General features: G+C 43.3%; 1 protein-coding gene across 3 annotated transcripts in view; it reads left to right on the top strand.

The window, feature by feature from the left end:
- The first annotated feature begins 7,025 nt into the window (after positions 1-7,025).
- Positions 7,026-22,970, top strand: part of LOC135909143 (phosphate-regulating neutral endopeptidase PHEX-like) — a 220,270-nt gene continuing 204,325 nt past the window's right edge. Inside the window, exons 1-2 of one of the 3 annotated variants that reach the window (XM_065440978.1) lie at positions 7,041-7,095; positions 9,479-9,614. The gene's annotated coding sequence lies outside the window, so the exon portion shown is untranslated. Of the gene's footprint in view, positions 7,096-9,478; positions 9,615-17,132; positions 17,213-22,970 lie in introns of those variants that run through there. The other 2 variants (XM_065440968.1, XM_065440985.1) reach the window with 2 other exon arrangements.

Genomic DNA, 22,970 nt, shown 5'->3' with positions numbered 1-22,970 from the left:
ATGGACAATGCACTGTGATGCACTGTGAGACCCTTCGTGGAAAACGAAAAATTACGTTTTGACATCATTGCGGGCTGTAGGAAAGCTTTACCTTTTGTAAATGCTAATCTGTTTGCTGAACTTCATACTGTGAAAGACGATGAGGGCAAAATTACGTTGCCGTATCGAAGTTATTCGTCAGCGCCACAATAAATGCGTTAGGAAATACCGAGCTCGTCCGAGTTTAGACAAATTTCTGCTTTGCGAAAAAAATATGTGTGCAGCGTAGGTCTTCATAAAGAAACCATGCCGTGGAGCATGTTTAGTCTCAGACGAATTTCGGACGCCTGAAAAAGAAGTAGTTTGACCAGCACCATATTTCAACAGAAACGCTCTGATAGTGCCATATACGCATTCATAGACGCCGCAAGGGATACTTGAATAGAGTCCAGCATGTGACGGCCACTACACTTGCTTGCCCATATCTCCGGCTTATCACCGAAAGTTAAAGCGCCGACCATCGCGCTGCAAGTGTCGCCAGTAGTGGCGGGCAGGAGGTGTGGATCACACACCGTTTGTATGGCGTGAAATTTTGTTTTCTCTTAGCGCCGACCGTTGCAGCGTGAACGTATCATTGGTACGACGTCACCCAAAAAAATCTAATCTACCGCAACAGTCCTGACCTAATATCTCATGTGAGGACTGCTCACCGTCCCTGAAACCATACCCATAGGTCGGTAGAATTAGCTTAGTTATACTCACTCACCGATATCTTCATAGGCAACGCGCTCACTAATTTTCTTCTTCCGGGGTTTTACGTACCAGAACAGCTGAATATGAGGCCCATGGTGGTGTGGGAATCCGGCTTGATTTTCACCACCTAAGGTTTTTTAACGTGCACGCAATGCGTGGTACGCGGACATTTTTGCATTTCGCGCCCATCAAATTGCGGCCGCCGCTGCCGGGATTTGATCCCGTGCCCTCGGGCTTAGGGGCACAGCGCCATAACCACTACGCCACCACGGCGGGTCACTAATAGTCAAGTGCACTCGTAGACGCTCACATTCGTATTCGCGTTCGTGCTCACCTTCACTTATACTCACTCGCGTTCATTGCCATTCACACTTACCGGCAGCCAATAATACTGGCGCGCGTGTCCACTTGAACTCACTAGCACTCTTGTAAGCCCCACTCCCAGATAGTCACTCACTTCCACTCAAAATCACTGCCCCTGAACTTTGTTCGTGCCCACATTAAGCAACAGTCAGTCCGTTTAATAATCAAGTAATTCAAACTGATGGACACTCCCTCCTGTTTATACTAACGCCTGCCCACACCCTACGTCACTCACTAACACTCTGTATCAAACCTGTAAATTCAGTGTACCCGTGAGTGAGTACGCCGACCTATGACCATAACGAACACCCGTCCTCCGTGTGAATTCCCGTTGCGGTGGCAAATCCGCTTGCTTTTCTTGTACAGTATGGTGCGTTGGAGATTTTTATGACGACAAAAGCACAGCGTCGTTGCCTTTCTAACAGGTGCATTTCTGTAACAAAATCTGATCGTCATGACTTGCTGTAACCAAGCTTTTGGGGAGCTGTGAGGTGTTATACACGTGCACTTCGATAATAGAGTGGTGTGAGATGGCCTATAGAGGAATCGTGGGTCCAGAAAAGCATGTAGCCTCAAATGTGCCACCAGAAGTAATAATCTGGGCTCGTATTCACAAAGCGTTTCTTACGTGAGAGCGTTTCCACGTTGGTTGGTGCTAGGGCGCCTGAGATAGGTGCTTCTCGTCACAGCGATAGGTGGCTTAACGAGCCGATTGCCGCTCCAATAATCAGCCGTTGACGCCACTTGCATACTTAAATAAAATTTTCCGAAAGAGGGCCCAGTTCAGGGCAGCAAGTTCGCTTACTGAGAGCTTCCCGTATTTAGGCGTTCGCCGTTGTTACGCTGTGCATTAAGCATCTTCCTATACAAAATGGTTCATGTGGTCCTCTCTAATGTGAAGTGATTGTGCTAGAGGCGCGAGCGTCATGTGAGCTTCCTGAATTAGCGGGTTTGCGTGTACACATGCGTCTTTGACTCTGACGTTGCCGAACGCTTGTGTGATGTGGGGTGAGAAATGACGATGTCAGCAGGAATAGTGCTGCTGCGTCTGAATGACTGCTCACAAAATCTGCTCAAAATGATTTCTGAGGACTACAATGGTCCCTTCCCGATACATAAGCTTTCAAAAGTGTCGTATGTTTGCTATGTGTTTCGGATACGGCGTGTTGCTGGACCATTAGGGGCCATCCACAGTACACGAGTGTGTTCAAGACTTCAGTTCCTCCTTCTCTTCCGACGTGTAGGTGACGCATTAGGTGACAGTGGCACTGGCTTTAACACTCCCAGGGATAATCTTCTGTAATGCGAAGGTTGTCGGTTCCGTTCCCGCCTACGGCAAGTTATCTCTTCGTCCCCTTTCTTTTCGGGTTACCTTATTATTTCTACGTTGAAATTAAGCATAACTCACAACTTCACCTAAGCTCTGTATGACTTCATTTTCCGTTACACCTTATGGTTGTGGTTAACAAAAAATGAGCCTCCACGGATTCCCTCATTCTTCTTGCTCAAGTGTACGAAATACTACACGTATTCATTTTGTCTGACAATAAATCCAACTTTTATTGTATATGCTCAGTTCCTGAAAAAACTATAACTAAACAAGTAACCATCCATCCACAGTTGTCTTCACCAGCATTTAAATAGGGTAAAGTGTTTCATGTTGAAAGAGAACTATGTGCGTAATTAGCCACCCAAGGAAGTCAATTTTTTATTACTTCGTGAGCATACCGAAAGTTGTTTGGGACATCGGGCATTAGCGTGTGAGAATGGACATGCCAGCTGTGAAAAAAATGTTATCTTGAGCAAAGAAAAATGTTGTAAAGCCAACATTTTATCATGGAAAGTCGCAAGATGTGTGAGCAGTCACTGTCTGCAAATACACCTGAAGAGCAGAAAAAAAAATTATGTTCAAGTTGGAATTGATTCCTGGTAACACTAAAAGAATACTCCAAAAACGAGAACAAAATAGAGCTACACCACTCGAGTGCTTAACTATCAACTGCAGGTCTAAAAGCTACAAAAAACTGTGTGTAAGTGCTTGTGTTGTATCGTTTGGCGTCATTCTCATCTTCGCCGAAGTGTTAGTGTACCGTACGTCTACAAACAGTTCTGTGTGATATGTTCCGCACGATGTTTCATGTGGCGGTATTGAGCCTGATCCACAGAATATCGTCAAGATTTCGTTGCCCAAGTTCATTTAAATATACCAAATTGGATAGGCTTATTTTGTGGTATAAATAACGTGTTGTCATTCGCCATAGTTGGTCCGAAGGCACGTCGCAATAACGACACCTTGATCCGAAATGTACCTAATGGAATAACTAAAAGTGCGTCAGAAGTACGGCATGCCGTTATTTTCCAGTCGCAATAACACGAGACTGTATAAAATTGTTGAGTCATTACACCATATGTTCCTTCATGCGTGAGCAAAGAGTGCGTTAAATGCGCTGCTAATTAGATCTGTAAGTCATCCGCTTTGATGTTAAAGTGAGAAAAGTTAGTGCTGCTTTAACAGTTGAAGCACTGTGTTTATGTCAGCTTCAAGTTTGTTCTTGTGCTGGCCATCAGGAAATCAGAAATAAAACAAAGTGCCTCTTCCTTTCCTCATCGCATCGTTTAACATGATCCCGATGCTCAGGACTCGATGTTTATTTTTGCATGTCGTCGTTTCCGCACATATCATGTCATGTAGTGTGTAAATCTAGTGTTGATTTAACTATATCTTTAGACCGTATAACAGGCGACGAACGGTAATTAAGCTATACACCAAAGCCATTTTAACTTGTTAAGTTGGCTTTGTTGATGGTAGGCAGATCGGCTTTGAAGACAGTACGCAGATAATTATGAGAAATTTGAAATAAGTCTCCCAGAACAGCATATCTTAACGATTTTACCGTTACAACCCTTGAAAAGATCTCATATGATACATATGACACATGCCCAATAATCTCGTATGATCATATGAGAACACAACACAGATGATACATGTGTGTTGCATATGGTCATACAAGATTACCGGATATGTATCATATGTGTTATATTATATTTTGATACAATTATGGCTATATAAAATAGCTTTTATTTATGTGGTATTGGTAGTAGGAACACTTTTCTGTATCCCAATGCCTTTTTAATTCTCCGCGTAGGATATAAGAAGTACAGGTGCTGCCGATCTTTGTCAATACCACCATTTACCTTTAATTCTACGAAATAAACATCTATAGTACTATGACGTTTGCCGTCGATCAATGTACCTGTCGTAGCGTGTTATATCTTTGTCCCCTTACTGTCATCCATTTCTGATGTTATAACTGTAAATAAATATATTTACGACGTGTTAGTCCATGCTTCGTATCTCCTTTATTAATTATAAGGATCATGAATATGCATCTTAAATATATGGGCGCTCTGACTATTGCATCACATCATATTTAAAAACAGTGCTAAACACGTGCACCCGACAACAGAATAGAGGATGGGACACACACGGCGCTGTCTGTCAACTTCTGGGGCCTTTGAAGACACAGTGCGAGCAAAAGCAAGTTTTCCAATAGTCATCATACCGGCTTCTAGAAAGAGCATTGGTCCGAAGTGAAGGGTCTTCTCCTGTTGAGGATCCACGGTGACGTCTCCAAGATCCAAAAACTTTCCTTCTGCTGGCCGTCGTTTGGTAGCTTTGGGAAGCGAAGGGCGGACGATATTCCAAAGGAAGTTTTTGGTGTGGTCTGTAGTCTTACACCACTCGCGAAAGATGCGCTGGTTCTGGCGTTGGTCACTGACGCCGAACGTCGTCCTAAGCATGTCCTTCGACAATCTCGCCTGGTGCCGCCATTCGTTCTTCAGTATCTTGCAGATTCTCATGGTGTGTCCCTCTGACGGGCGCGGGAATACACATAGGACTTGTAGATCCGTAGGGCAAGTTCCATGACGGCAGTGCCAAGATGCAGTGCGAGCTCGGCAGATGCACACGGCGATGAGCGGAGACAGAAGAGCTGGGTCAGACAAGTTAATGTTTTAACACATAAAAGAAGCCCACGTACTGTAAATGTACTGAAGAATAACGGGAGACTGGGCGAGTTGGTGGTTTTCCATAATGTTTAAAAACAGTGTTAAAGACGTACACCGGACACCAAAAATAGAGGATGGGACACACATGGCGTTGTCTGTCAACTCCTGGGGCCATTGAACGCACAATGCGAGGAAAAGCAAGTTTTCCAACAGTCTTCATACCAGTTTCTAGACAGAACATTGGTCCCAAGCGAAGGGGATTCTCCTGTTAAGGAACCCCGGTGACGTCTCAAAGGACCACTCCACAGAGCTCCTTTGGAATATCGTCCGCCCTTCGATTCCCAAAGCTATCAATCAACGGCCATCACGAGGAAAGCTTTTCGTCCTTGGTGGCATGATGGTAGAAAACAACATCCGTCAAGCTTGGTTCTGCTTTCGCTAATGAACTAAATGAACTAATGACATCAAACACGCAGAATGAACGAGTGCGACTATGGAGATACGTCTGTGGCGAGAAAGATAAGGACACCGACTCAGCAATACCGAGTCAGTCACTGAATTAAGAATCTCCACTACAATGCACCTCTTCAGATGACGTACAAACGCCAGTCATACTTCTAGTCGAACGAATGTTTGCATACTGAATTCTCAGGATTGACCTGCGATTGCGAGCCACTGCACACTGTTCGGTAAGTTTTGTCACTTTGTGCTCCTGCAAGCGGGCAAATTGTTCTTAAGTGGCGGCACCGGTTATTTAGCTGCTTTATACAATCACCACGCAAATTATGATCGTATCTCTCGAGGTACGCCGCATCTGGACAAATGAACCAAATTAGAGCTATCTTTCCCATATTAAACGTAATCGTACCCTAAAATCTACACTTGCACGTTTCACGCAAAACGCCAAAATCTTCTGAAAACAAGAAGTGATGCGAGTAAAGATGGCGCTCACGCTGATTTTCGAAAAATGGTGCATAACCACGAGTGTATAGGTCACAGAACTACAAACAAAATAAGTCCCTACAATATATGAAAATGAAAACAAAATATGAAAGGAAAGATATTTAATTAGGAAGTATTACATGTATATAGAATGAGTAATACTTAAGATACCGCGATGAAAATTGCAACAAAATGGCCTCTCTATAGCCCGTAACCTGCGAGATATTTCTCTATACATATACGTATATTTAGGATTACTTTGCTGGGTCGGCAAAACTGTACAGCTGCGAAAAAAAAGTAAATTTAGAAAAGTCATCAGAAACACAAGATGAAGAAGGGGCACTCTGAGGAGAAGAAGACTCTGAGCAAGAAGGTGAAATGGTACCAAAACATACGTGTGGTCAATCTCTCTTTTCTATAACAAAAAAAAAATCAAACAAAAGAAATTAAGAGTTCAGACTATTTAAGGTAAAATTTTGCAAAAGGATGGATAGGTAGCTGTAGCTCGTCTGTAGCTGGTCCACAACGCTTGGAATTGACGTGAGAGGCAACTTTTTTTCGTGTATTGCTTACTTTTCTTACGTTTTCGTGATCTGGAGGTAAATGAACAAATATTTCCGTGAGCTAAAATTATTTGACCGCCTCAACGCCTTTACTAGATCTCTGAAGTGCTATTTTTGCACTAGGGCATATGCAGTAGCCGATTTCAAGCTGGTATGAGCCTGTTTTTACATATTCATAGGGTAGATCGACCACATTAGCATTCTCATCATTAACATAGCCATGCGCACATTTAAAAGAAAAGTGTATAACTTATATTGCTCGTCGGAATCCCGCAGAAGGTTTCCCAACAAAAATAAATGCTCTCCCCACTTTGACTGTTGTCCCCACTCAAGCGTTGGGCGTGAAGACAATATTTCATCATCTCACCTATTTACGAATTAAAGGAAGAAAAAAAGTGTCAGTCGTCCTTCGCCATAGTGGGTACGTGCCATGTTTTCAAGGCTCAACATCGTCATCACCTTTCAACGGTTGCAGTACTGCCATCACGTAAGTAGAAATAATATGTATTTCTGGCATGACTTGCATATTATCTAACGCCTGAAGTGAGGCATTTTCAAAGCGCGTTTCGTGCTGCAGCGCGAGTCAGTAAGCATAACATTGCTCTTTCAGCTCTGGTCAGCGTAATTAAAATGAGGACAAGAATGCGCAAGTGTGGGTAGCCCGCCTAGCTTTAGCATTTCATTATTACACGGCAGCATCATTCGAACGTTGAATTGCCTCACCTATGAACCTGGATGGCAGCACGAAGCCGAAGCTGCGGTCCAATGCACGAATAGGTTTTGCTGAATCTGCTTTGTGCATCCTTTGTGGAGGCCGTGGTCTCCCACGTCTGCGCTGACTGGCCTCGTCTAGTCTGAGTCATCGAGGCTACGCATAATCTGTTTTAGATCGATAGCTCTGCTACTCCAGGTACAAACCCAGAAGACGCCTCGTTTCTTAACTCTGACCTTCAAGCTCAACCAAGGTGAAACTGGGACTTAGCCTGCCACTACCGGCAGCTGCTGTGTACGACGCGTGGGCGCCCATATTTTCAAAGCAATCTGCGATGTGGACAAAGTGCGCAGTCACGCAGGCCTCATATTCAAAGCGGTCTGCAAAGAGTGCCAAGTGCGCCAAGTGCCGGTAGCTTCTCATGAGGTGTGCGTTCGACGCTTAAGGGCTAAATATAGCGTCAGTCCGCGGACACGTTACGCCACATGGCAAGAACAGCGTCTATAGTTCGACCAATGGTTCGACGCACTGGCGAAGCCAACGTAACCGGACGCAGCTAACGCGCTCCGACGCATCCGGCGTCGAGCGACGCTCACCGGCGCGCAGATAACGTCAGACTACAGCAGCGCCTTTAGTTCGCGTTGAAGCGAGCCGCAGCATGAAGGTCAATTCGTTCGCTGCTGCAGCCGCGCCGAGCAGCGCTTGTGTTGTGGTGCAATTGTAAATGCGCTAGTTGTTGATGGCGTCTAGCATCTATGCCCTTTCCCAAAGAAAGCAAAACCGTGTTATCGCTCGACAAACTTTGTTTAACCACGTTCAAACACCGCAATCGTTTTAAGGGCTAGTTCCCCCAGCATCATGTCCGTGTGTTGACACTAAACTCGAGCCTTCTCCTCCGGAGTTCCCGTTAGACGCCACCTGCGTTCGTACCATTGAGTACGCGCTGTGATTGACGCGGCCCTACTAGAATAAAACTTCATTACTCGGGCCGATCCCGAAGGTAGCACAATACGGGGCCGACCCGCGGTGGAGGTGAAGCAGGCGTTAAGCACTCCGCATACGTGGGCCGATTCCGAAGATAGTGTAATGCCGGGCCGACCCGCGGCGCAGGTGAAGCAGGCTTTAAGCACTCATCATACGTGGGCCGACCCCGAAGATAGTGCAATGCGGGGGCTACCCGCGCTGGAGCTCCAGTTCGCCATTAGGATATCTACATACGTAGCTTCGCTGGTCATCCTCCTTCACAGACTGGAAAAGCACTGAGTTTCTTGTTAGGAGTGGCAGTTGCTGGTTCAGAAAAATCACCTGTGGCACCCAGGGCACCACTGACTTGGCGTGGCTGAGTATCATAGACTGGCGCATGAATCTTGCAAGGTGAAGTGCAATGATCACTTGAGGTAATTAAAGTATACGATACTTAGAGCACGCACTTACTACACAATGAGCGTAAGCATTTGTTTGATGGTGGTGATGATGCAGTGTTTTGTGGCGTGAGGACCAGATATGGCCAAAGAATACCAAGCAAGTTGTCAATTGGCCGTTCTATGTTGCTTGCACTTTTTTCTTCTGCAATTGGTTTCGTAGTTTCATCGTTAAATTTTGTGATCGAACTCACCTGTTCCACATCAGAGAGAATAAACCGCATCGTCGGGTCTTGATTTGAATGACACTAGCTGGAACCAGACATCTCTGTCTATCTATCCCTGTTCTTCTTTTGCTTTCTTTTTTCTTTGTTTCTTTTGTGTTCTTTTCCCTCTCGTTTTTCTTTTTTCTTTTTTGCTTTAGTCTTATTTAAAAAACGGGCAAGCTCGCACTCGGTCGCGTGAGGTTCAAAACAGTGAAGGGGCTATTCCTGCTACTGGTAGGTTGTAACTTGGCAGCTGCTACATTAAAACTTGACTTCAAGTAGTCTTCACCTCGTTCAAACGCGATAGTTCGGGTGGCTTTGGTGGAGACTTGAAGCTAGGGTGGATACTTGAAGCTAGACTTGTAGACAAGTCTGGCTTCGCGATGCGCAGCCTCTTCTTCGGCAGTACGAACTTTCATAGCGGCCGCCTCGTGGCGTTAGCTGACCGAGCGCCGCCGAGCAGACGCTTTCATACTCTTTTCAAAGTCAAGCGCATGCGCATTCCTAACAGTTATCACGGCGCATGTGCAGATCTCGACGCGGAGGCGAAACCAGCTGCGCGAAGTTTCCCTGTCGGTGGGTGTCGGTGGAGTTTCGTGGTTCCGGGTCCATTTTACGCGGAGCAAGAACAGCATTAACAGCTTCGCTGTTAAAAGACTTTGACCGGGTTTGTGTCCTAGAGACAAATAGGTTGGGTGCGCAGATCACGGGATGACAATTGTCTCTGCGAAATCTTACACTTGTGTCAACTGCAAGAAAGTGCTGAAAATTCATACGACAGCTATGGCGTCCTTATTCTCAGATAAGCTGTTCTGCTCGCCAGAAAAGACGTCACAGATTTTATCTGCCACGCTAAAAGTCCAACTTGCAGAGTTAGAGATCAAAAGGTGGTCCAGTGACCAAGTAGAGAGCAGCAACGCAAACACGGGGATTTCCGTGAAGCGCACAACGCGCAAAATCACCACCGAAGAATATGCAGCGTAGTTAAAAGGAAAGACAAAAGCAAGTCCGTCGACTTCAGTCATTCCTTTGCCTCTGAACTTGTTTAATGCGACAGTGGCCGCTTCACCATCCAACCCTAATGAATTAATTTTTGTGTAAAACTCTTGCAGGCAATTGCACAAACGTGAATCTCCATGTAAACATTTACAACAAAGACGACAATGGTGGCGTGATGACATATGCCGCAGCATAACCAAACGTACGGAAATAAACATGTTCTGATTCCTTAAGCGTTTTTGCAGTAAACCGTTTCATATCGTGTCCGTGTCCTACTAAACAAATCATGGAACCTGGAGCGTCGACGCATGCAGTTTATATAATTGAAAGGATGGGCAGAAGGCAGTACAGTGAAGTGCGATGAGCATGTCGCACACATAGGAATACATAGGAAAATATTAACCCCCGTATGTGTCCCGTTCTTGCTCTGTGTTCATGTGTTTGCTGCCGCAGCGGCCGCATTCTGATGGGGTCGAAGCGCAAAAACACCCGTGTGCATAGATTCAGATGCACGTTAAAGAATCCCAGGTGGTCCAAATCAACACAGGGTCCGTCACCTTGGTGTGCCTCAGAATCAGATTGTGGTTTTCGCACGTAAAACCCCAGAATTCTATGTGCCAGTTGCACTACACCGAATGCTTTCTCGTGAGGACATACAAACAAACCCAAATCTCAACCCCGGCCGTGCAAACATAGCGAACACTGCTTCAAGCTCTGTTCAGGAAACGGGGCTTGTGTCGTAAGCTTGTTGTGAGCTCTATGCTTCGATATACAAGTAGGCATCGAAGGAACCATCACTTACAGACGCAAGGTGGGGAATGGTAGCACGCAAGCGTCTTTGCCTTTGCAACCGTTCGCGGAGAACTGGGTTGGTTCCCTCCTCACCCCATCCACTCCATGCATTTCAGATGCACCTTCGCTCTGACTAAACTCCCTCAAGAGTGCAGCTCCCTTGGGTGTTGTCGCTGCTAACACTGCTGGGACGACTTCCCCGCGACGAAGAGCCGCTCTCGTTCATTGGTGGTACAAAAGCGTGAAAAGACAATCGTAGTGCCGCGCAAGACGAGCGGTACGGCGACTGTGGCTATGATATGGCGCCCGAGTAGCGCCATATTGTCCGCGCCAGCCAGTATACAGCGAAATTAAAACACGTATAAAGCTGCGCTCAAAATTTTCGTTATGGTGTATCGTAATGTTCGGTTAATTTATTCTTTATTTTTTGTGCTCCCATGCTGTATCCTTATTATAACGCACTGAACACTAAACAGGAGTGGGGAAAAGTACAAAACAGTACATCGGCAAACGACGAGGCCAACAGAAGCAAGTATAATTGGTGCAGTTAGCATTCGAAGCGAACACATGCAAAGAAAAAATAATACACGTAAAAACAAGCTACATATTCGAAAAGTGTTCTTTTATGGCGACTAAAGGCTCATTGAATGGCAGGCGACGAGCAGTACTGGACAATGAATCCCAGTGTTTTACTGTGCGTGGCAAAAAAAAAACTATTGTTAGCATGAGCAAAAAAAATGAAAATGGCTTTAGGTTAAAAGCAAGATAACAGTTATTAGTAACTGTTACATGACTAGTCGCACAATACAGAGACAGAGTTATTGATAACGCGCAGATACTTTAGAAATTCAATGTGATAACGCGAAAAATTCTCTTTAGTAAGATTGTATGACTGTAGTCGCAAAAGCCAGAAACGGAGCAAATAAATACGGGCAGTTATTTTAACGATTCCATGTGATAACGCAGCAACATTATTTGGAGGTTCAGTGAATACCATTTTAACGATTCCATGTGATAAAGCAACAACATTGGTTGGGGGTTCAGGGAATACAGTGCCTGTGTCGGTGAAGAACTGCGACCATAATTACGGCACATTGAGAAATTATTGCGGTGGAAGGCCCCCTGGACGGCAAATTACAAGTTTCAATGGATATCGAAAATTTTCCATGTAGAGTGGCGAAGGCTATTATTTGACCTTGCTGATATTTTTTAGACTACATATTAGGATCGAATATATGGTCGACGATGAGCAGCTTGTACACTAAATCAAACTTTATAGCGATAAATGTTCAAGCCTCACTTAATACGGCTTTTTTTACTCTAGATTCCATAGGACTTTTTAAAAATTACACGCGGCTGGTAGCACGAACTCTTTTTTCACGAGCTGGACTACTCAAAGAGACCGCCGTCACTGTCACAAGAAAATGAAAATGCTTAATTGACTGATAACAAAATCTCACTAATAAATTTTTATCTATATACCTTAGGGCACATGGTGCAATTGAGAAATTGAAGCCAGCGAATTCTCAAGGCACATCTTCTTGGAATGCATTTGGAAACTAGCACCAGTTTCGAGGGTGAACGTCATCAAACTAGCGGTAAAAATCCCCTGTCGTTGAGTGCTACCTTCTCCAACAAAATGCCTTTTTTACGCACTCATGGGGAAAATAGCTTAAACGCTAACGTCTGTTCCCATTCATATTGGGGGCGCATGTCGCAACTGGTGTCTTCCTCCGAATGACTTCGTTCCAAGTGGATATGGCTTCCAAACTCACTCGCTAAAATTCTAAAAGTACAGTATGTGCCGTAAAGCAATTAGGTAACAACTGAATTCGAAAATTTTGGTATTCAGTTCATTATGCATTTCGCTGTACATGGAAGTAATTCCCGCCTCTTGTAGTAATTGAGCTCTAGGAAAAGAACTGTGCAACCTGCCACCGCTGATTTGTAAAAATTTGGCTAACAAAAGAAAAAAACTTCTTGACCTTATGTTCGTGAGCAGTGCACTGGACGGATGCACTGTCACACCAGATAAAGGCATTTCTGATCACAAGTTGCTTTCAATGGCTTGTCCTATCGCAACAACATGTGCGCCTTTCAAATAGTCGTTTGTCTATGCCAAGCACTACGCACGCAGATGATCCCGTGGTGCTAGACTCCAACGTCGCCAAACTTAACGCTGCAAACGACACACACCAAATGCGGTCACAATTTAGGAACCTTGTATATTTCTCTGAAAGGAATTTTATTCCGTCTCATAAAAAACGCACTAACAGGCACTATCCCTGGGTCACGCATGATATAATTCAACTGAAACGAAAAATTAAGCGCGGGCGTAAAGCAGACGTGACGCAACATCTGAACGGACTTATCAACAGCATGCACGAAAAGGTTCGAGAAGCCAAATCTTGATTTCATAGCACTACCCTTCCATCATTTACGCACAACAATCCACATAAGTTCTGGCGATACCTATCTAACGAAATACTTTGCATACGACAAATTACTTCTTCGAACCAGAGTCTCGGATCCTCAATGCATCGCCACAGCATTTAATACATTTTTCCAGTGTGTCTTTATAAGGAAAGTTCCGAACGCTCCGATGTCTCTCAACTCGTTCGAACAAACAATGCCTAGTCAAAACATAAGTCAACAGGGAATTTTGTGTCTCTTGCGAAAGCTTAATGTGAAAAAATCCTCCGGTCCTGATGACATTTCAAATGCTTTTTCAAACCGATATGCTAATGCAGTGTCATTGTATTTGCACAAAATTTATGAAGCGTCTTTAGAAACATAAATTCTAGAAGACTGGCGTCATGCAAAGATTATTTTCATACACAAGTCGGGCTCTAAACTCGAACTTAACAACTATCGCCCCGTCTCATTGATAAGTACGTGTTGTAAACTATGCGAACATATAATCTTTAGAGCTTCTCTCCTCTTCGGTCCACAACATGGTTTCCTCATCAGGTCTCTCTACCACAACACAACTAGCGGAGATAACCCATGACTGCTTTGACGCAAATAACAAAGGGGGTCAGGTTGACGCAGTCTTCCTTGACTTCTCGAAAGCTTTCGACTTAGTTCCGCATCATGAATTAGCAAAAAAGCTTGCGGCTTTCAAAATCGACGGTCAAGTTATATCATGGATCTCGCGCTTCTTACAACACCCAAAACTGTGCGTTGTCATAAACAACAGTGCTTTAGAATACTTAGACGTGTACTCGGGAGTACCCCAAGGCTCGGTTTTAGCACCCGTTTTATTCCTTCTTTACATCAATGATATACAGTTTTGCATTCAATCACCCATACAAATACGTCTTTTTGAAGACGTCTGTGTAGTGTACACAACTCTAAACAAGCGGGATGATCAAATTAGACTAATATTTCCTAATACACACACAAGCGTGGAGTTTGAAACGGGGTATGAAGCTGAACGCCAATAAAACAAAATGTTTTAAAGTCACCGATAAAAGAGAACTCTATAACTTCTCATACAAACTGGATGGAACTGAAATCGCCATATACAGTGAGGCCAAATATTTAGGAGTCACACTGAGAAGGAATCTGAACTAGGAACCCCACATTACTTCAATTTGTGAGCGAGCTCTTAGAAAACTGTCCTTCCTTAAAAGACGACTGCGTAGCGCACCGTCATCAGTTAAACTGAATGTCTAGAAGACACTGGTAGGGCCGGTATTAGAATATGCAGACATAATATGGGACCCATTTCAAAAATACCTAACTGATTAAATTGAAAATATGCAGAAATTATCAGCACGCTTCATCTACTCGGTCTACTCGCGATAGAGTAGCGCAACTAGCCTAGTAAAGAGAGCGAATCTTCAAACATTAAGAAACCGCAGAATAATTTCTAAACTTATATTCATATTACTTCTCTACCATGGGCATTACAAAACTCCTTGCTTCGCTGCTTGCAAAACCCCTTTAACCACTCGACCAGAACTAACCACTTTAAAACCATTCGCCAAGCATTTAGTAAACTCCCACAAATATTCGTTATTTCCCCAAGCCATATTTTATTAGGACAAATTACCGAGCATTGTAGTGAATTGCAGGAATGAATCAAGTGATTCATTTGTAAAAAACATACAGACAATGGCATTCTCCGAGATTTAATAGTTTACATTCCCGACTAATTGAGTGTTTTTTCCCCTCTCATTTCTTTGATGGATTATACTACTTCTATAGCGTTTGCGTATTTACAGTGATTGCGTTTGTTTCGAATAATTTTTATGCTCTGTGCTGTTTTCATAGTCACTGATGTACCCACTCCTGCTTGGGCCCGGAAAGGGTCTGAAGTATCTGTAAATACAGTAAAGAAAGGAAGAAACATCCAGTGTATCTGTTTTGTGTAAAGAAAAACACGTTTTGCGTCCTGAATTATGACTCATGCGCATTCAAGATAGGTCTCATGTACAGAGAAGTTCTGCAATTTAACTTTGATGGGAGTTTCCGAAAAACAAAGGGAAATGAACTAATTCACGGGGGCAAACCAAGGAAGCCTTAGCCCGGAGCCAATGTTTAGACAACGGGATTCGGGGTCGTCAGGAGGATGGTCTCCTTGTCCAAACGTAATACATACTTAAGGGTTTAGGTTTTCTTTGTTTCCTCCATCTTGATAAATAAGATCGGCATCTAGCACTGTCACTACCATCTGTTGATTATTTTCTGACCGTCACTACTATTCTTATTCATCTAGGGCATGCCCATCTCAATACTGCTGAGCACAAACAGAGTAAATCATCACCCGCGCGTTAGAACCCAACAAGAAGGAAAAAAGATGAAAGCCACACTCCTGCCCAAGGCGTCAAACGATTACCGAGCGAGCTGTTGTCGTACTGCGGGTTGCATGATTCGCAAGTTTTCCGCAGTGTCATCCATATAGCAATGATGTGTAGTCTTGCACGGACCCCTGTGTCAGCGTCAAGTCGCGCTTTGAGTGCCGCTTCAAAGCCGCCCCGTCATACATAAACAGTCTTGCTGAGCCTGAGTTCAGGACAAAAAAAATAAAGCACGTGGCCGATCAAGAAGTTTTCAACTAGGGCTAGTTGGCTATAAATCCTAGTTCGACAGTTTGTTCGGAACGTGCGGAAAATTAGGCGCAGGGTACATACGCCACTATATTAACGTCAGCTTAAGAGAGCGCGGTCATGCCAGAGGAACGCTCCAGTTACCCGAGAATTTGGCTCTACGTTGCGCACGGTTCGGCTCTAACCCCAGCTTTAAAAAAAAACACAAAATTTGACTCGCTTCTGTTTAGAGAAAGCACGAGTAATCTGAGAACCCTGTTTTAAAACGACCATTTATTCCTTGTGACCTGACTGCGTCGACGTCTCACGGAGTGCACTCGCATGCACCTATATTGCATAAATGATATTGTACAAGTGAGCGATATGTGTAAATTTGACGCGTATGCGGATGATTGCTCTGTTTTCTTTACCGGTAAAGGTTTAAAAGAAATAACGCCTATAGCAAGCTCCGTTTGTTATAGACTTCGAGCATGGTCTAAGGCAAACGTCCTCATCCTCAATGAAACCAAAACAAAATGCGTTATTTTTCATGCTCCGGGAAGTTCTACTACATTGCCAGATAGTATTGTGTTGGGTTCGTGTAAAATTAACATTTCGTCATCTATAAAAACCCTAGGTGTAATATTCACAGCGCATATGTCCTGGAATGAACACATTAGTCATGTTTGCTCAAAGGTACGAAAAGTTGTTGGTGTGTTAAATTGGTATCGAAGTGCACTACCCTTTAAAGTTAAGCGTCTTATTTATCATGCTCTTTTCCATTCACACGTCAGTTACTGTCCACTTATATGGGGTAACACTACAGCGCACAATATTCAAATGCTGGAAATACTTCAAAAGAAAGCAATTCGGGCGATAGCGAACGCTTCTTTTTTCGAGCATACGCAAGAGCTTTTCCAACAAAATAGAATAACCAGAGCCCGTGACATATATAAATTCAAAACGTTACTAAGCTATAAAAATGCTATGCTGGGAAAACTCGACTCATTCCTAACCCTGGCAACTCTACAACAAAATAGAAGTACATATTCATATCGTCACCAGGCACTATGGCAGATTCCTTTCTCGCGTACTAATTATGGCTGCCAACGCCTTAAACATACACTACTTTCCCTACTTGACTATTTCAACCAACAAAATATTGATGTGCTATCTCTAAACAAAACTAAAATATTGGATTTGTTCTTATAGATGTGTATTGTTAACTGCTCTAACAGTTCCGCAGAACTTACCATGTACTTTCGTTGCGTTTATACATTCACACTTGTAACTATTATTCTTACAATCCAGGTTTTCCGCGGCAGTGATTGTGCCCGGACCTCGTGGCAGAGTTCAGGTTGTAAACTGGATGCTGTAAAGAGCGTCTTCGCGAAAAAAAAAAAATCCAGGATGTGACGACGCCCTGGGCTACGTTGCCGAGGTGTCTGTCACGAAAGCAGCAGTCTATAAGCAGATTATCTTTTTTTCTGTTTTTTTTTTACCTGGACGCACATATGTATTTGCAAGTATGTAAACTAATCTCTAACAAAGAACGTTTCCTGATGCTAACTTGTGTTTGTTGTATACCTCTGTGAAATTTGTTATATATATATATATATATATATATATATATATATATATATATATATATATATATATATATATATATATACGTTGCTTTTGCATTCTTATGATATATGCGACGGAGTCTGTGTTAAATAATAATATGCAAGATAACAGATTGTAATTGTATGCTGGGACTTAGTTGACACAACTGCATTATAACTAGTTTCTATGTAATAACACGACAATGTCTATGTATTTCTGTATAAAAATACTCTTATATCCACACTTTATGAGCGATTGTATTGCTACACCAGCCGCTACCGTGCCTACCTGGGAGACCGGAGCTTTGTCAAGCCGAAGAATTTTCGGCTTTTTTTCCGGCTCTCCCTTGTTCACCTTGTATCGAGTGGTGAAAATAAAAAATGATGATGATGATGATGATGATAATGATAATGTACGGCTGTTTGCATTTCGGCTTACTTTGTGAGCGACGTAGCGCATAAAGATAAACATGAAAAATCATTAAACTTGTGACCAATACAGTGCATAAACCTAAGCATTGCAAGAGGCTACAGGTTGCATAGATGACAATATAGACAATTGCGCACATCGCTGACATTTAAGCATAACCCCTTTACGAAAGCTTCGGGTTGCAGATTTCAACCTGTGCGTTACATCTGAATATTTCCTCTTATGATAAAGAATGATTCAGAGAATCATGTGAGCACGGGTTCGGTGGCACTGGGAGTAGTTGCGTTTAATATCATCATCATCATTATCATCATTATTATTTTATTATTATTATTATTATTATTATTATTATTATTATTATTATTATTATTATTATTATTATTATTATTATTATTATTATTATTATTATTATTATTATTATTATTATTATTATTATTATTATTATTATTATTATTAGCAGCAGCAGCAGCAGCAGCAGCATATTTTATGAGCCCTGCAGGACGAAGGCCTCTCCCTGCGATTTCCAATTTCCTTTGCCATCCGATACAAACTAGCAACTTCGAATCTGCTAATTTCATCGCACCGCCTAGTCTTTTGCCACCCGCCGTAATTGCTCAGTGGCTATGGTGTTAGGCTGCTGAGCACGAGGTCGCGGGATCGAATCCCGGCCACGACGGCCGCATTTCGATGGGGACAAAATGCGAAAACACCCGAGTACTTAGATGCACTTTAAGGAACCCCAGGTGGTCGAAACTTCCAGAGTCCTCCACTACGGCGTGCCTCCTAATCAGAAAGTGGTTTTGGCACATGAAACCCCATATTTTTGAGTCTTTTCTTTAAACTTTTTTTCCCTTCAATTGTTACCCAGTCTGTAACCCTGATGGTTCAACGGTTCTCTAGCCGGCGCATTACATGACCTGGCCAACAGTCAATTAGAATACCGGCTATACCCGTTTGCTATCTGATCCAAATCGCTCTCTTTCTGTCTCTTAACGTTATGCCTAGCATTCTTCGTTTCATCGCTGTTTGTGCGGCCCTTAACTTGTCCTGAAGCTTCTCTGTCAGTCTCCAAGTCTCTGCCCCATATGTCAACACCGGTAAAATGCACTGAATGTACACCTTCCGTTTCAATGATAATGGTAAGCTTCCCGTCAGGAGCTGATAATGTCTGCCGTATGCAATCCAACCCACTATTATTCTTTTATGAATTTTCTTCTCATGATAAAGGTTCCCTGTGATTAATCGACCTAGGTAAACGTACTTCTTTACAGATTTTAGAGACTGACTGGCGATTCTGAACACTTGTTCTTTTGCCCGGCTATTCATCATTATCTTTATCGTCTGCATATAATTCTTCAAGCGCACTCTTACACTCTCTCGGTTAAGGTCCTCAATCACTTGTTGTTATTTGTCCCCAGTGCTGCTGAAGAGAGCAATGTCATCTGCAATCCGAAGGTTGTTGAGATATTCGCCATTAATCCTCACTCTTGAGCCTTCCCAGTTTAATAGCTTCAATACTTATTCCAAGCATGCAGTGAATAGCGTTGGAGAGATTGTGTATCCTTGCCTGACTACTTTCTTTATTCACATCTTTCTACTTTTTTGTGGAGTATTAAAGTAGCTGTGGAATCTCTGTAGATATTTTCCAAGGTATTTACGTAAGCTTGCAGTACTTCTTGACTACGTGATGCCTCTGTGACCACTAGTATCTCTACTGAATCAAATGCACTTTCCTAATCTGTAAAAGCCATGTAGAGAGGGTGATTGCATTCTGCCGATTTCTCGATCATCAGATTGATGACATTTGTGTGATCTACTGTATATTACCTCTCCCTGAAGCCAGCCCGCTCCCTTGGTTGGCTGAAGCCCAGTGTTACCCTTATTCTATTGTAAATTATCTTGGTTAATATTTTATACGATACTGGAAGTAAGCTAATGGACCTATACTTTTTTAATTTTTTAACGTCTCCCTTTTTGTGGCTTAGTATAATGTTGGCGTTCTTCCAGTTTTCTGGAACCCTTAAAGTCGTGAAACATTTCGCATGAAGGGCCGCCAGCTTTTCAAGCATATCTTCTCCATCTTTGATTAATTCAACTGTTATTCCATCTTCTCCTGCCACTTTTCCCTGTTTCATGTCTTGCAAGGCCGTTCAAACTTCATCGCTAGTTAAAGAAGTAGCCTCTGTAACCTGTTCATTACTTCTTCTAATGGAGGTGTCATGACTGCTCTGGATACCGTACAGGTCAATATAGAATTCTTCCACTGCTTGTATTATATCTTCGAAATTGCTGATAATATTACCCTTCTTATATTTCAGTGCATACATCTTGGCTTGTCCTATGCCGAGTTTTCTACACTTATTTCATGCTGCATCCATTTTTTGCTGCTTCCTCGGCCTTTGTCACATAATTTCGACTGTCCCTTACTTTCTCCTTGTTGATCAGTTTTGATAGCTCTGCGAATACCACCTCTTCTCTTGAGTTGGACACTTCCATTCTTTCTGGTTTTTTTAGGGCCTTCGTTACTTGGGAGACTTTACCTACTGTACTGCCTTGGTGTCTTAACTCCAACTTCCACTGAAGCTTTTGAAGCAAGCCTAATTACAGCTTAATGGATTTCCTCTATGCCATCTTCATCTCTTTGTTGAAAGGCTGCATATTTGTTGGCAAGTACCTGCCTGAATCGGTCTGCTTTTACCCTTACAGCGTCTAGGTTGCCCGGTTTCTTCTTGACCAATTTTACTCTTTCTCTCTTAATATTGAGGTGAATCCTAGACCTCACTTACCTATGATCGCTGCATTTTACCCTATTTAACAGTTCTACATCACGCACTATCCTGGGATCGGCATAAAGTATGAAATCTATTTAATTTCTTGTTTCTCTATTAAGGCTTTTCGTGGTCCACTTTCTTTTGCTACACTTTCTGAAGGAGGTGTTCATTATTCGTATTTTATCCTTTTCTGTGAATTATATTAATATCTCTCCTCTAATGTTCCTAGAATCGATACCGTAGTTGCCAATTGCTTGTTCACCAGTCTGCTTTTCCTCACGTTTCCATTAATGTCGCTCATGAATACAGTCTACAGAAGGTTTCACTTTTCTCATCGCTAATTCGACATCTTCTAAAAATTGGTCTATTACATCATCATCGTGACTGAAAGTTGGAGTGTAAGCTTGTACAACCTTCATTTTGATACATTTTATTGGGCGTTATACATCTTATTGATACATGATACATCTTATTGGGCTACGCTTTCATTAATACTGTAGTATTTGTGAATGTTGCCCACTATGTCCTTATCGATTAGGTCTCATACCCCGTAGGACTTCTTAACTGGGAGTCCCCTAAAGCAGGGCACATGGCCGTTTGTCAGCACTGCATAAGCCTCCCCAGTACTTCTAACCTCACTAAAGCCAATAATATCCCAAACAATCCTTGATACTTCCTCAAGGAGTCCTGCTAAGCTTGCTTCACTCGATAAGGTTAGAGTGTTGAATGTTGCAAGGGTCAGTTTCCATTGGCGGCCTGTCCGGACCCAGATATTCTCAGCGCCCTCTGCTGCGTTGCAGGTGTGGATTGCTGCCTTAGTCAGATGCTCCGCATTTGCTGGGGACTGAGGGGCATTGGTTGATTGAAGGAGTCATCAGGGAGGTAGTGGCCGCATACTCCAACAGGGAGGCGAATTGCTGTTCTTGTGAGGGAGTGTCTTGTTGAAGCTTAGTGGGCTTTCCTAATTTGGTTGTACCTGGATTAGTATAGCCCAATTCGCTCTTGGCATTCCTGCCGGTGTTAGGCGCCACTCCAAGTCCGGAGATGTAGTCTACTGGAGGTGAGTTGGAGCTTATCACCTCCAGAGGAAAAAATAAAATAAAGAAGAGAAAAAAACAAGAATTTGAACTTCTTGCATTGGCAACTGGGCAACCGCAACAGCTCAGTCAGATAACCCTGTAGGCAGCTAGGCCACCTTATGGAGGAGACCTCCAGCCCAGTGGGTCCTACATCTAAAAATTCACTTGAATTATCCGCGATAGACGAATCGTACAGTTTATATTGGTCGGAGGCAAGCGGTGACCTTCCACGGGGCTCGACAAGCGCCTTCATATCACCTAAGCGGGCTTCGTGTCCTAGAGGTTCACCTACTACAGAGGCTCTGCACAGCAGCGAACAGGTTTGTCATCATCATCATCATCATCATCATCATATTCATGTCCACTGCAAGACAAAGGCCTCTCCCTGCGATCTCCAATTACCCCTGTCCTACGCCAACCGATTCCAACTTGCACCCGCAAATTTCCTAATTTCATCGCACCATCTAGTCTTCTGCCGTCGTCTACTGCGCTTCCCTTCTCTTGGTACCCATTCTGTCCCCCTAATGGTCCAACGGTTACCTAGTCTGCGCATTACATGACCTGCCCAGCGCCAGTTTTTTCTCTTAATGTCTATTAAAATATCGTCTATACCCGTTTGCTCTCTGATTTAAACCGATCGCTTTCTGTCTCTTAAAGTTATGCCTAGCATTCTTCATTCCATTGCTCTTTGCGCGGTCCTTAACTTGTTCTCAAGTTTCTTGGTCAGCCTCCAAGCCTCTGCGCCGTACGTCAGCACCGGTAAAATGCACTGATTGTATACTTTCTTTTTCAGTGATAGCGGTAAGCTCCCAGTCAGGAGCTCACGTTGTCTGCCGCATGCGATCCAACCCATTTTTATTTTTTTATGTGAATTTCCTTCTCATTCTCAGGTTTCCCTGTGATCAGTTGACCTAGGTAAACGTACTCCTCCACAGACTCTAGAGGCTGACTTGCAATCTTGAACTGTTGTTCCCTTGCCAGGTTATTTATCATTATCTTTGGTCTTCTGCATATTAATCTTCAGCCCAACTCTTACACTCACCCTGTTAAGGTCTTCAATCATTGGTTGTAACTCGTCTGCATTGTTGCTGAATAGAACAATGTCATCGGCAAACCGAAGGTTGTTGAGGTATTCGCCGTCGATCTTTCCTCCTAAGCCTTCCCAGTTTATTAGCTTGAATACCTCTTATAAGCACGCAGTGAATAGCATTGGAGAGATAGTGTCTCCTTGTCTGTCCCCTTCTACATTGGATCAGTTCGGAGCCGCAGCATTCTCAGGAAACCAGACGACGATGCCCATGAAAACCCAGCT

Source organism: Dermacentor albipictus, chromosome 1 (assembly GCF_038994185.2).
Source record: "Dermacentor albipictus isolate Rhodes 1998 colony chromosome 1, USDA_Dalb.pri_finalv2, whole genome shotgun sequence".
In the NCBI taxonomy this organism is placed as follows: Eukaryota; Metazoa; Arthropoda; class Arachnida; order Ixodida; family Ixodidae; genus Dermacentor; species Dermacentor albipictus.
This window is presented reverse-complemented; position numbering and strand designations above follow the sequence as displayed.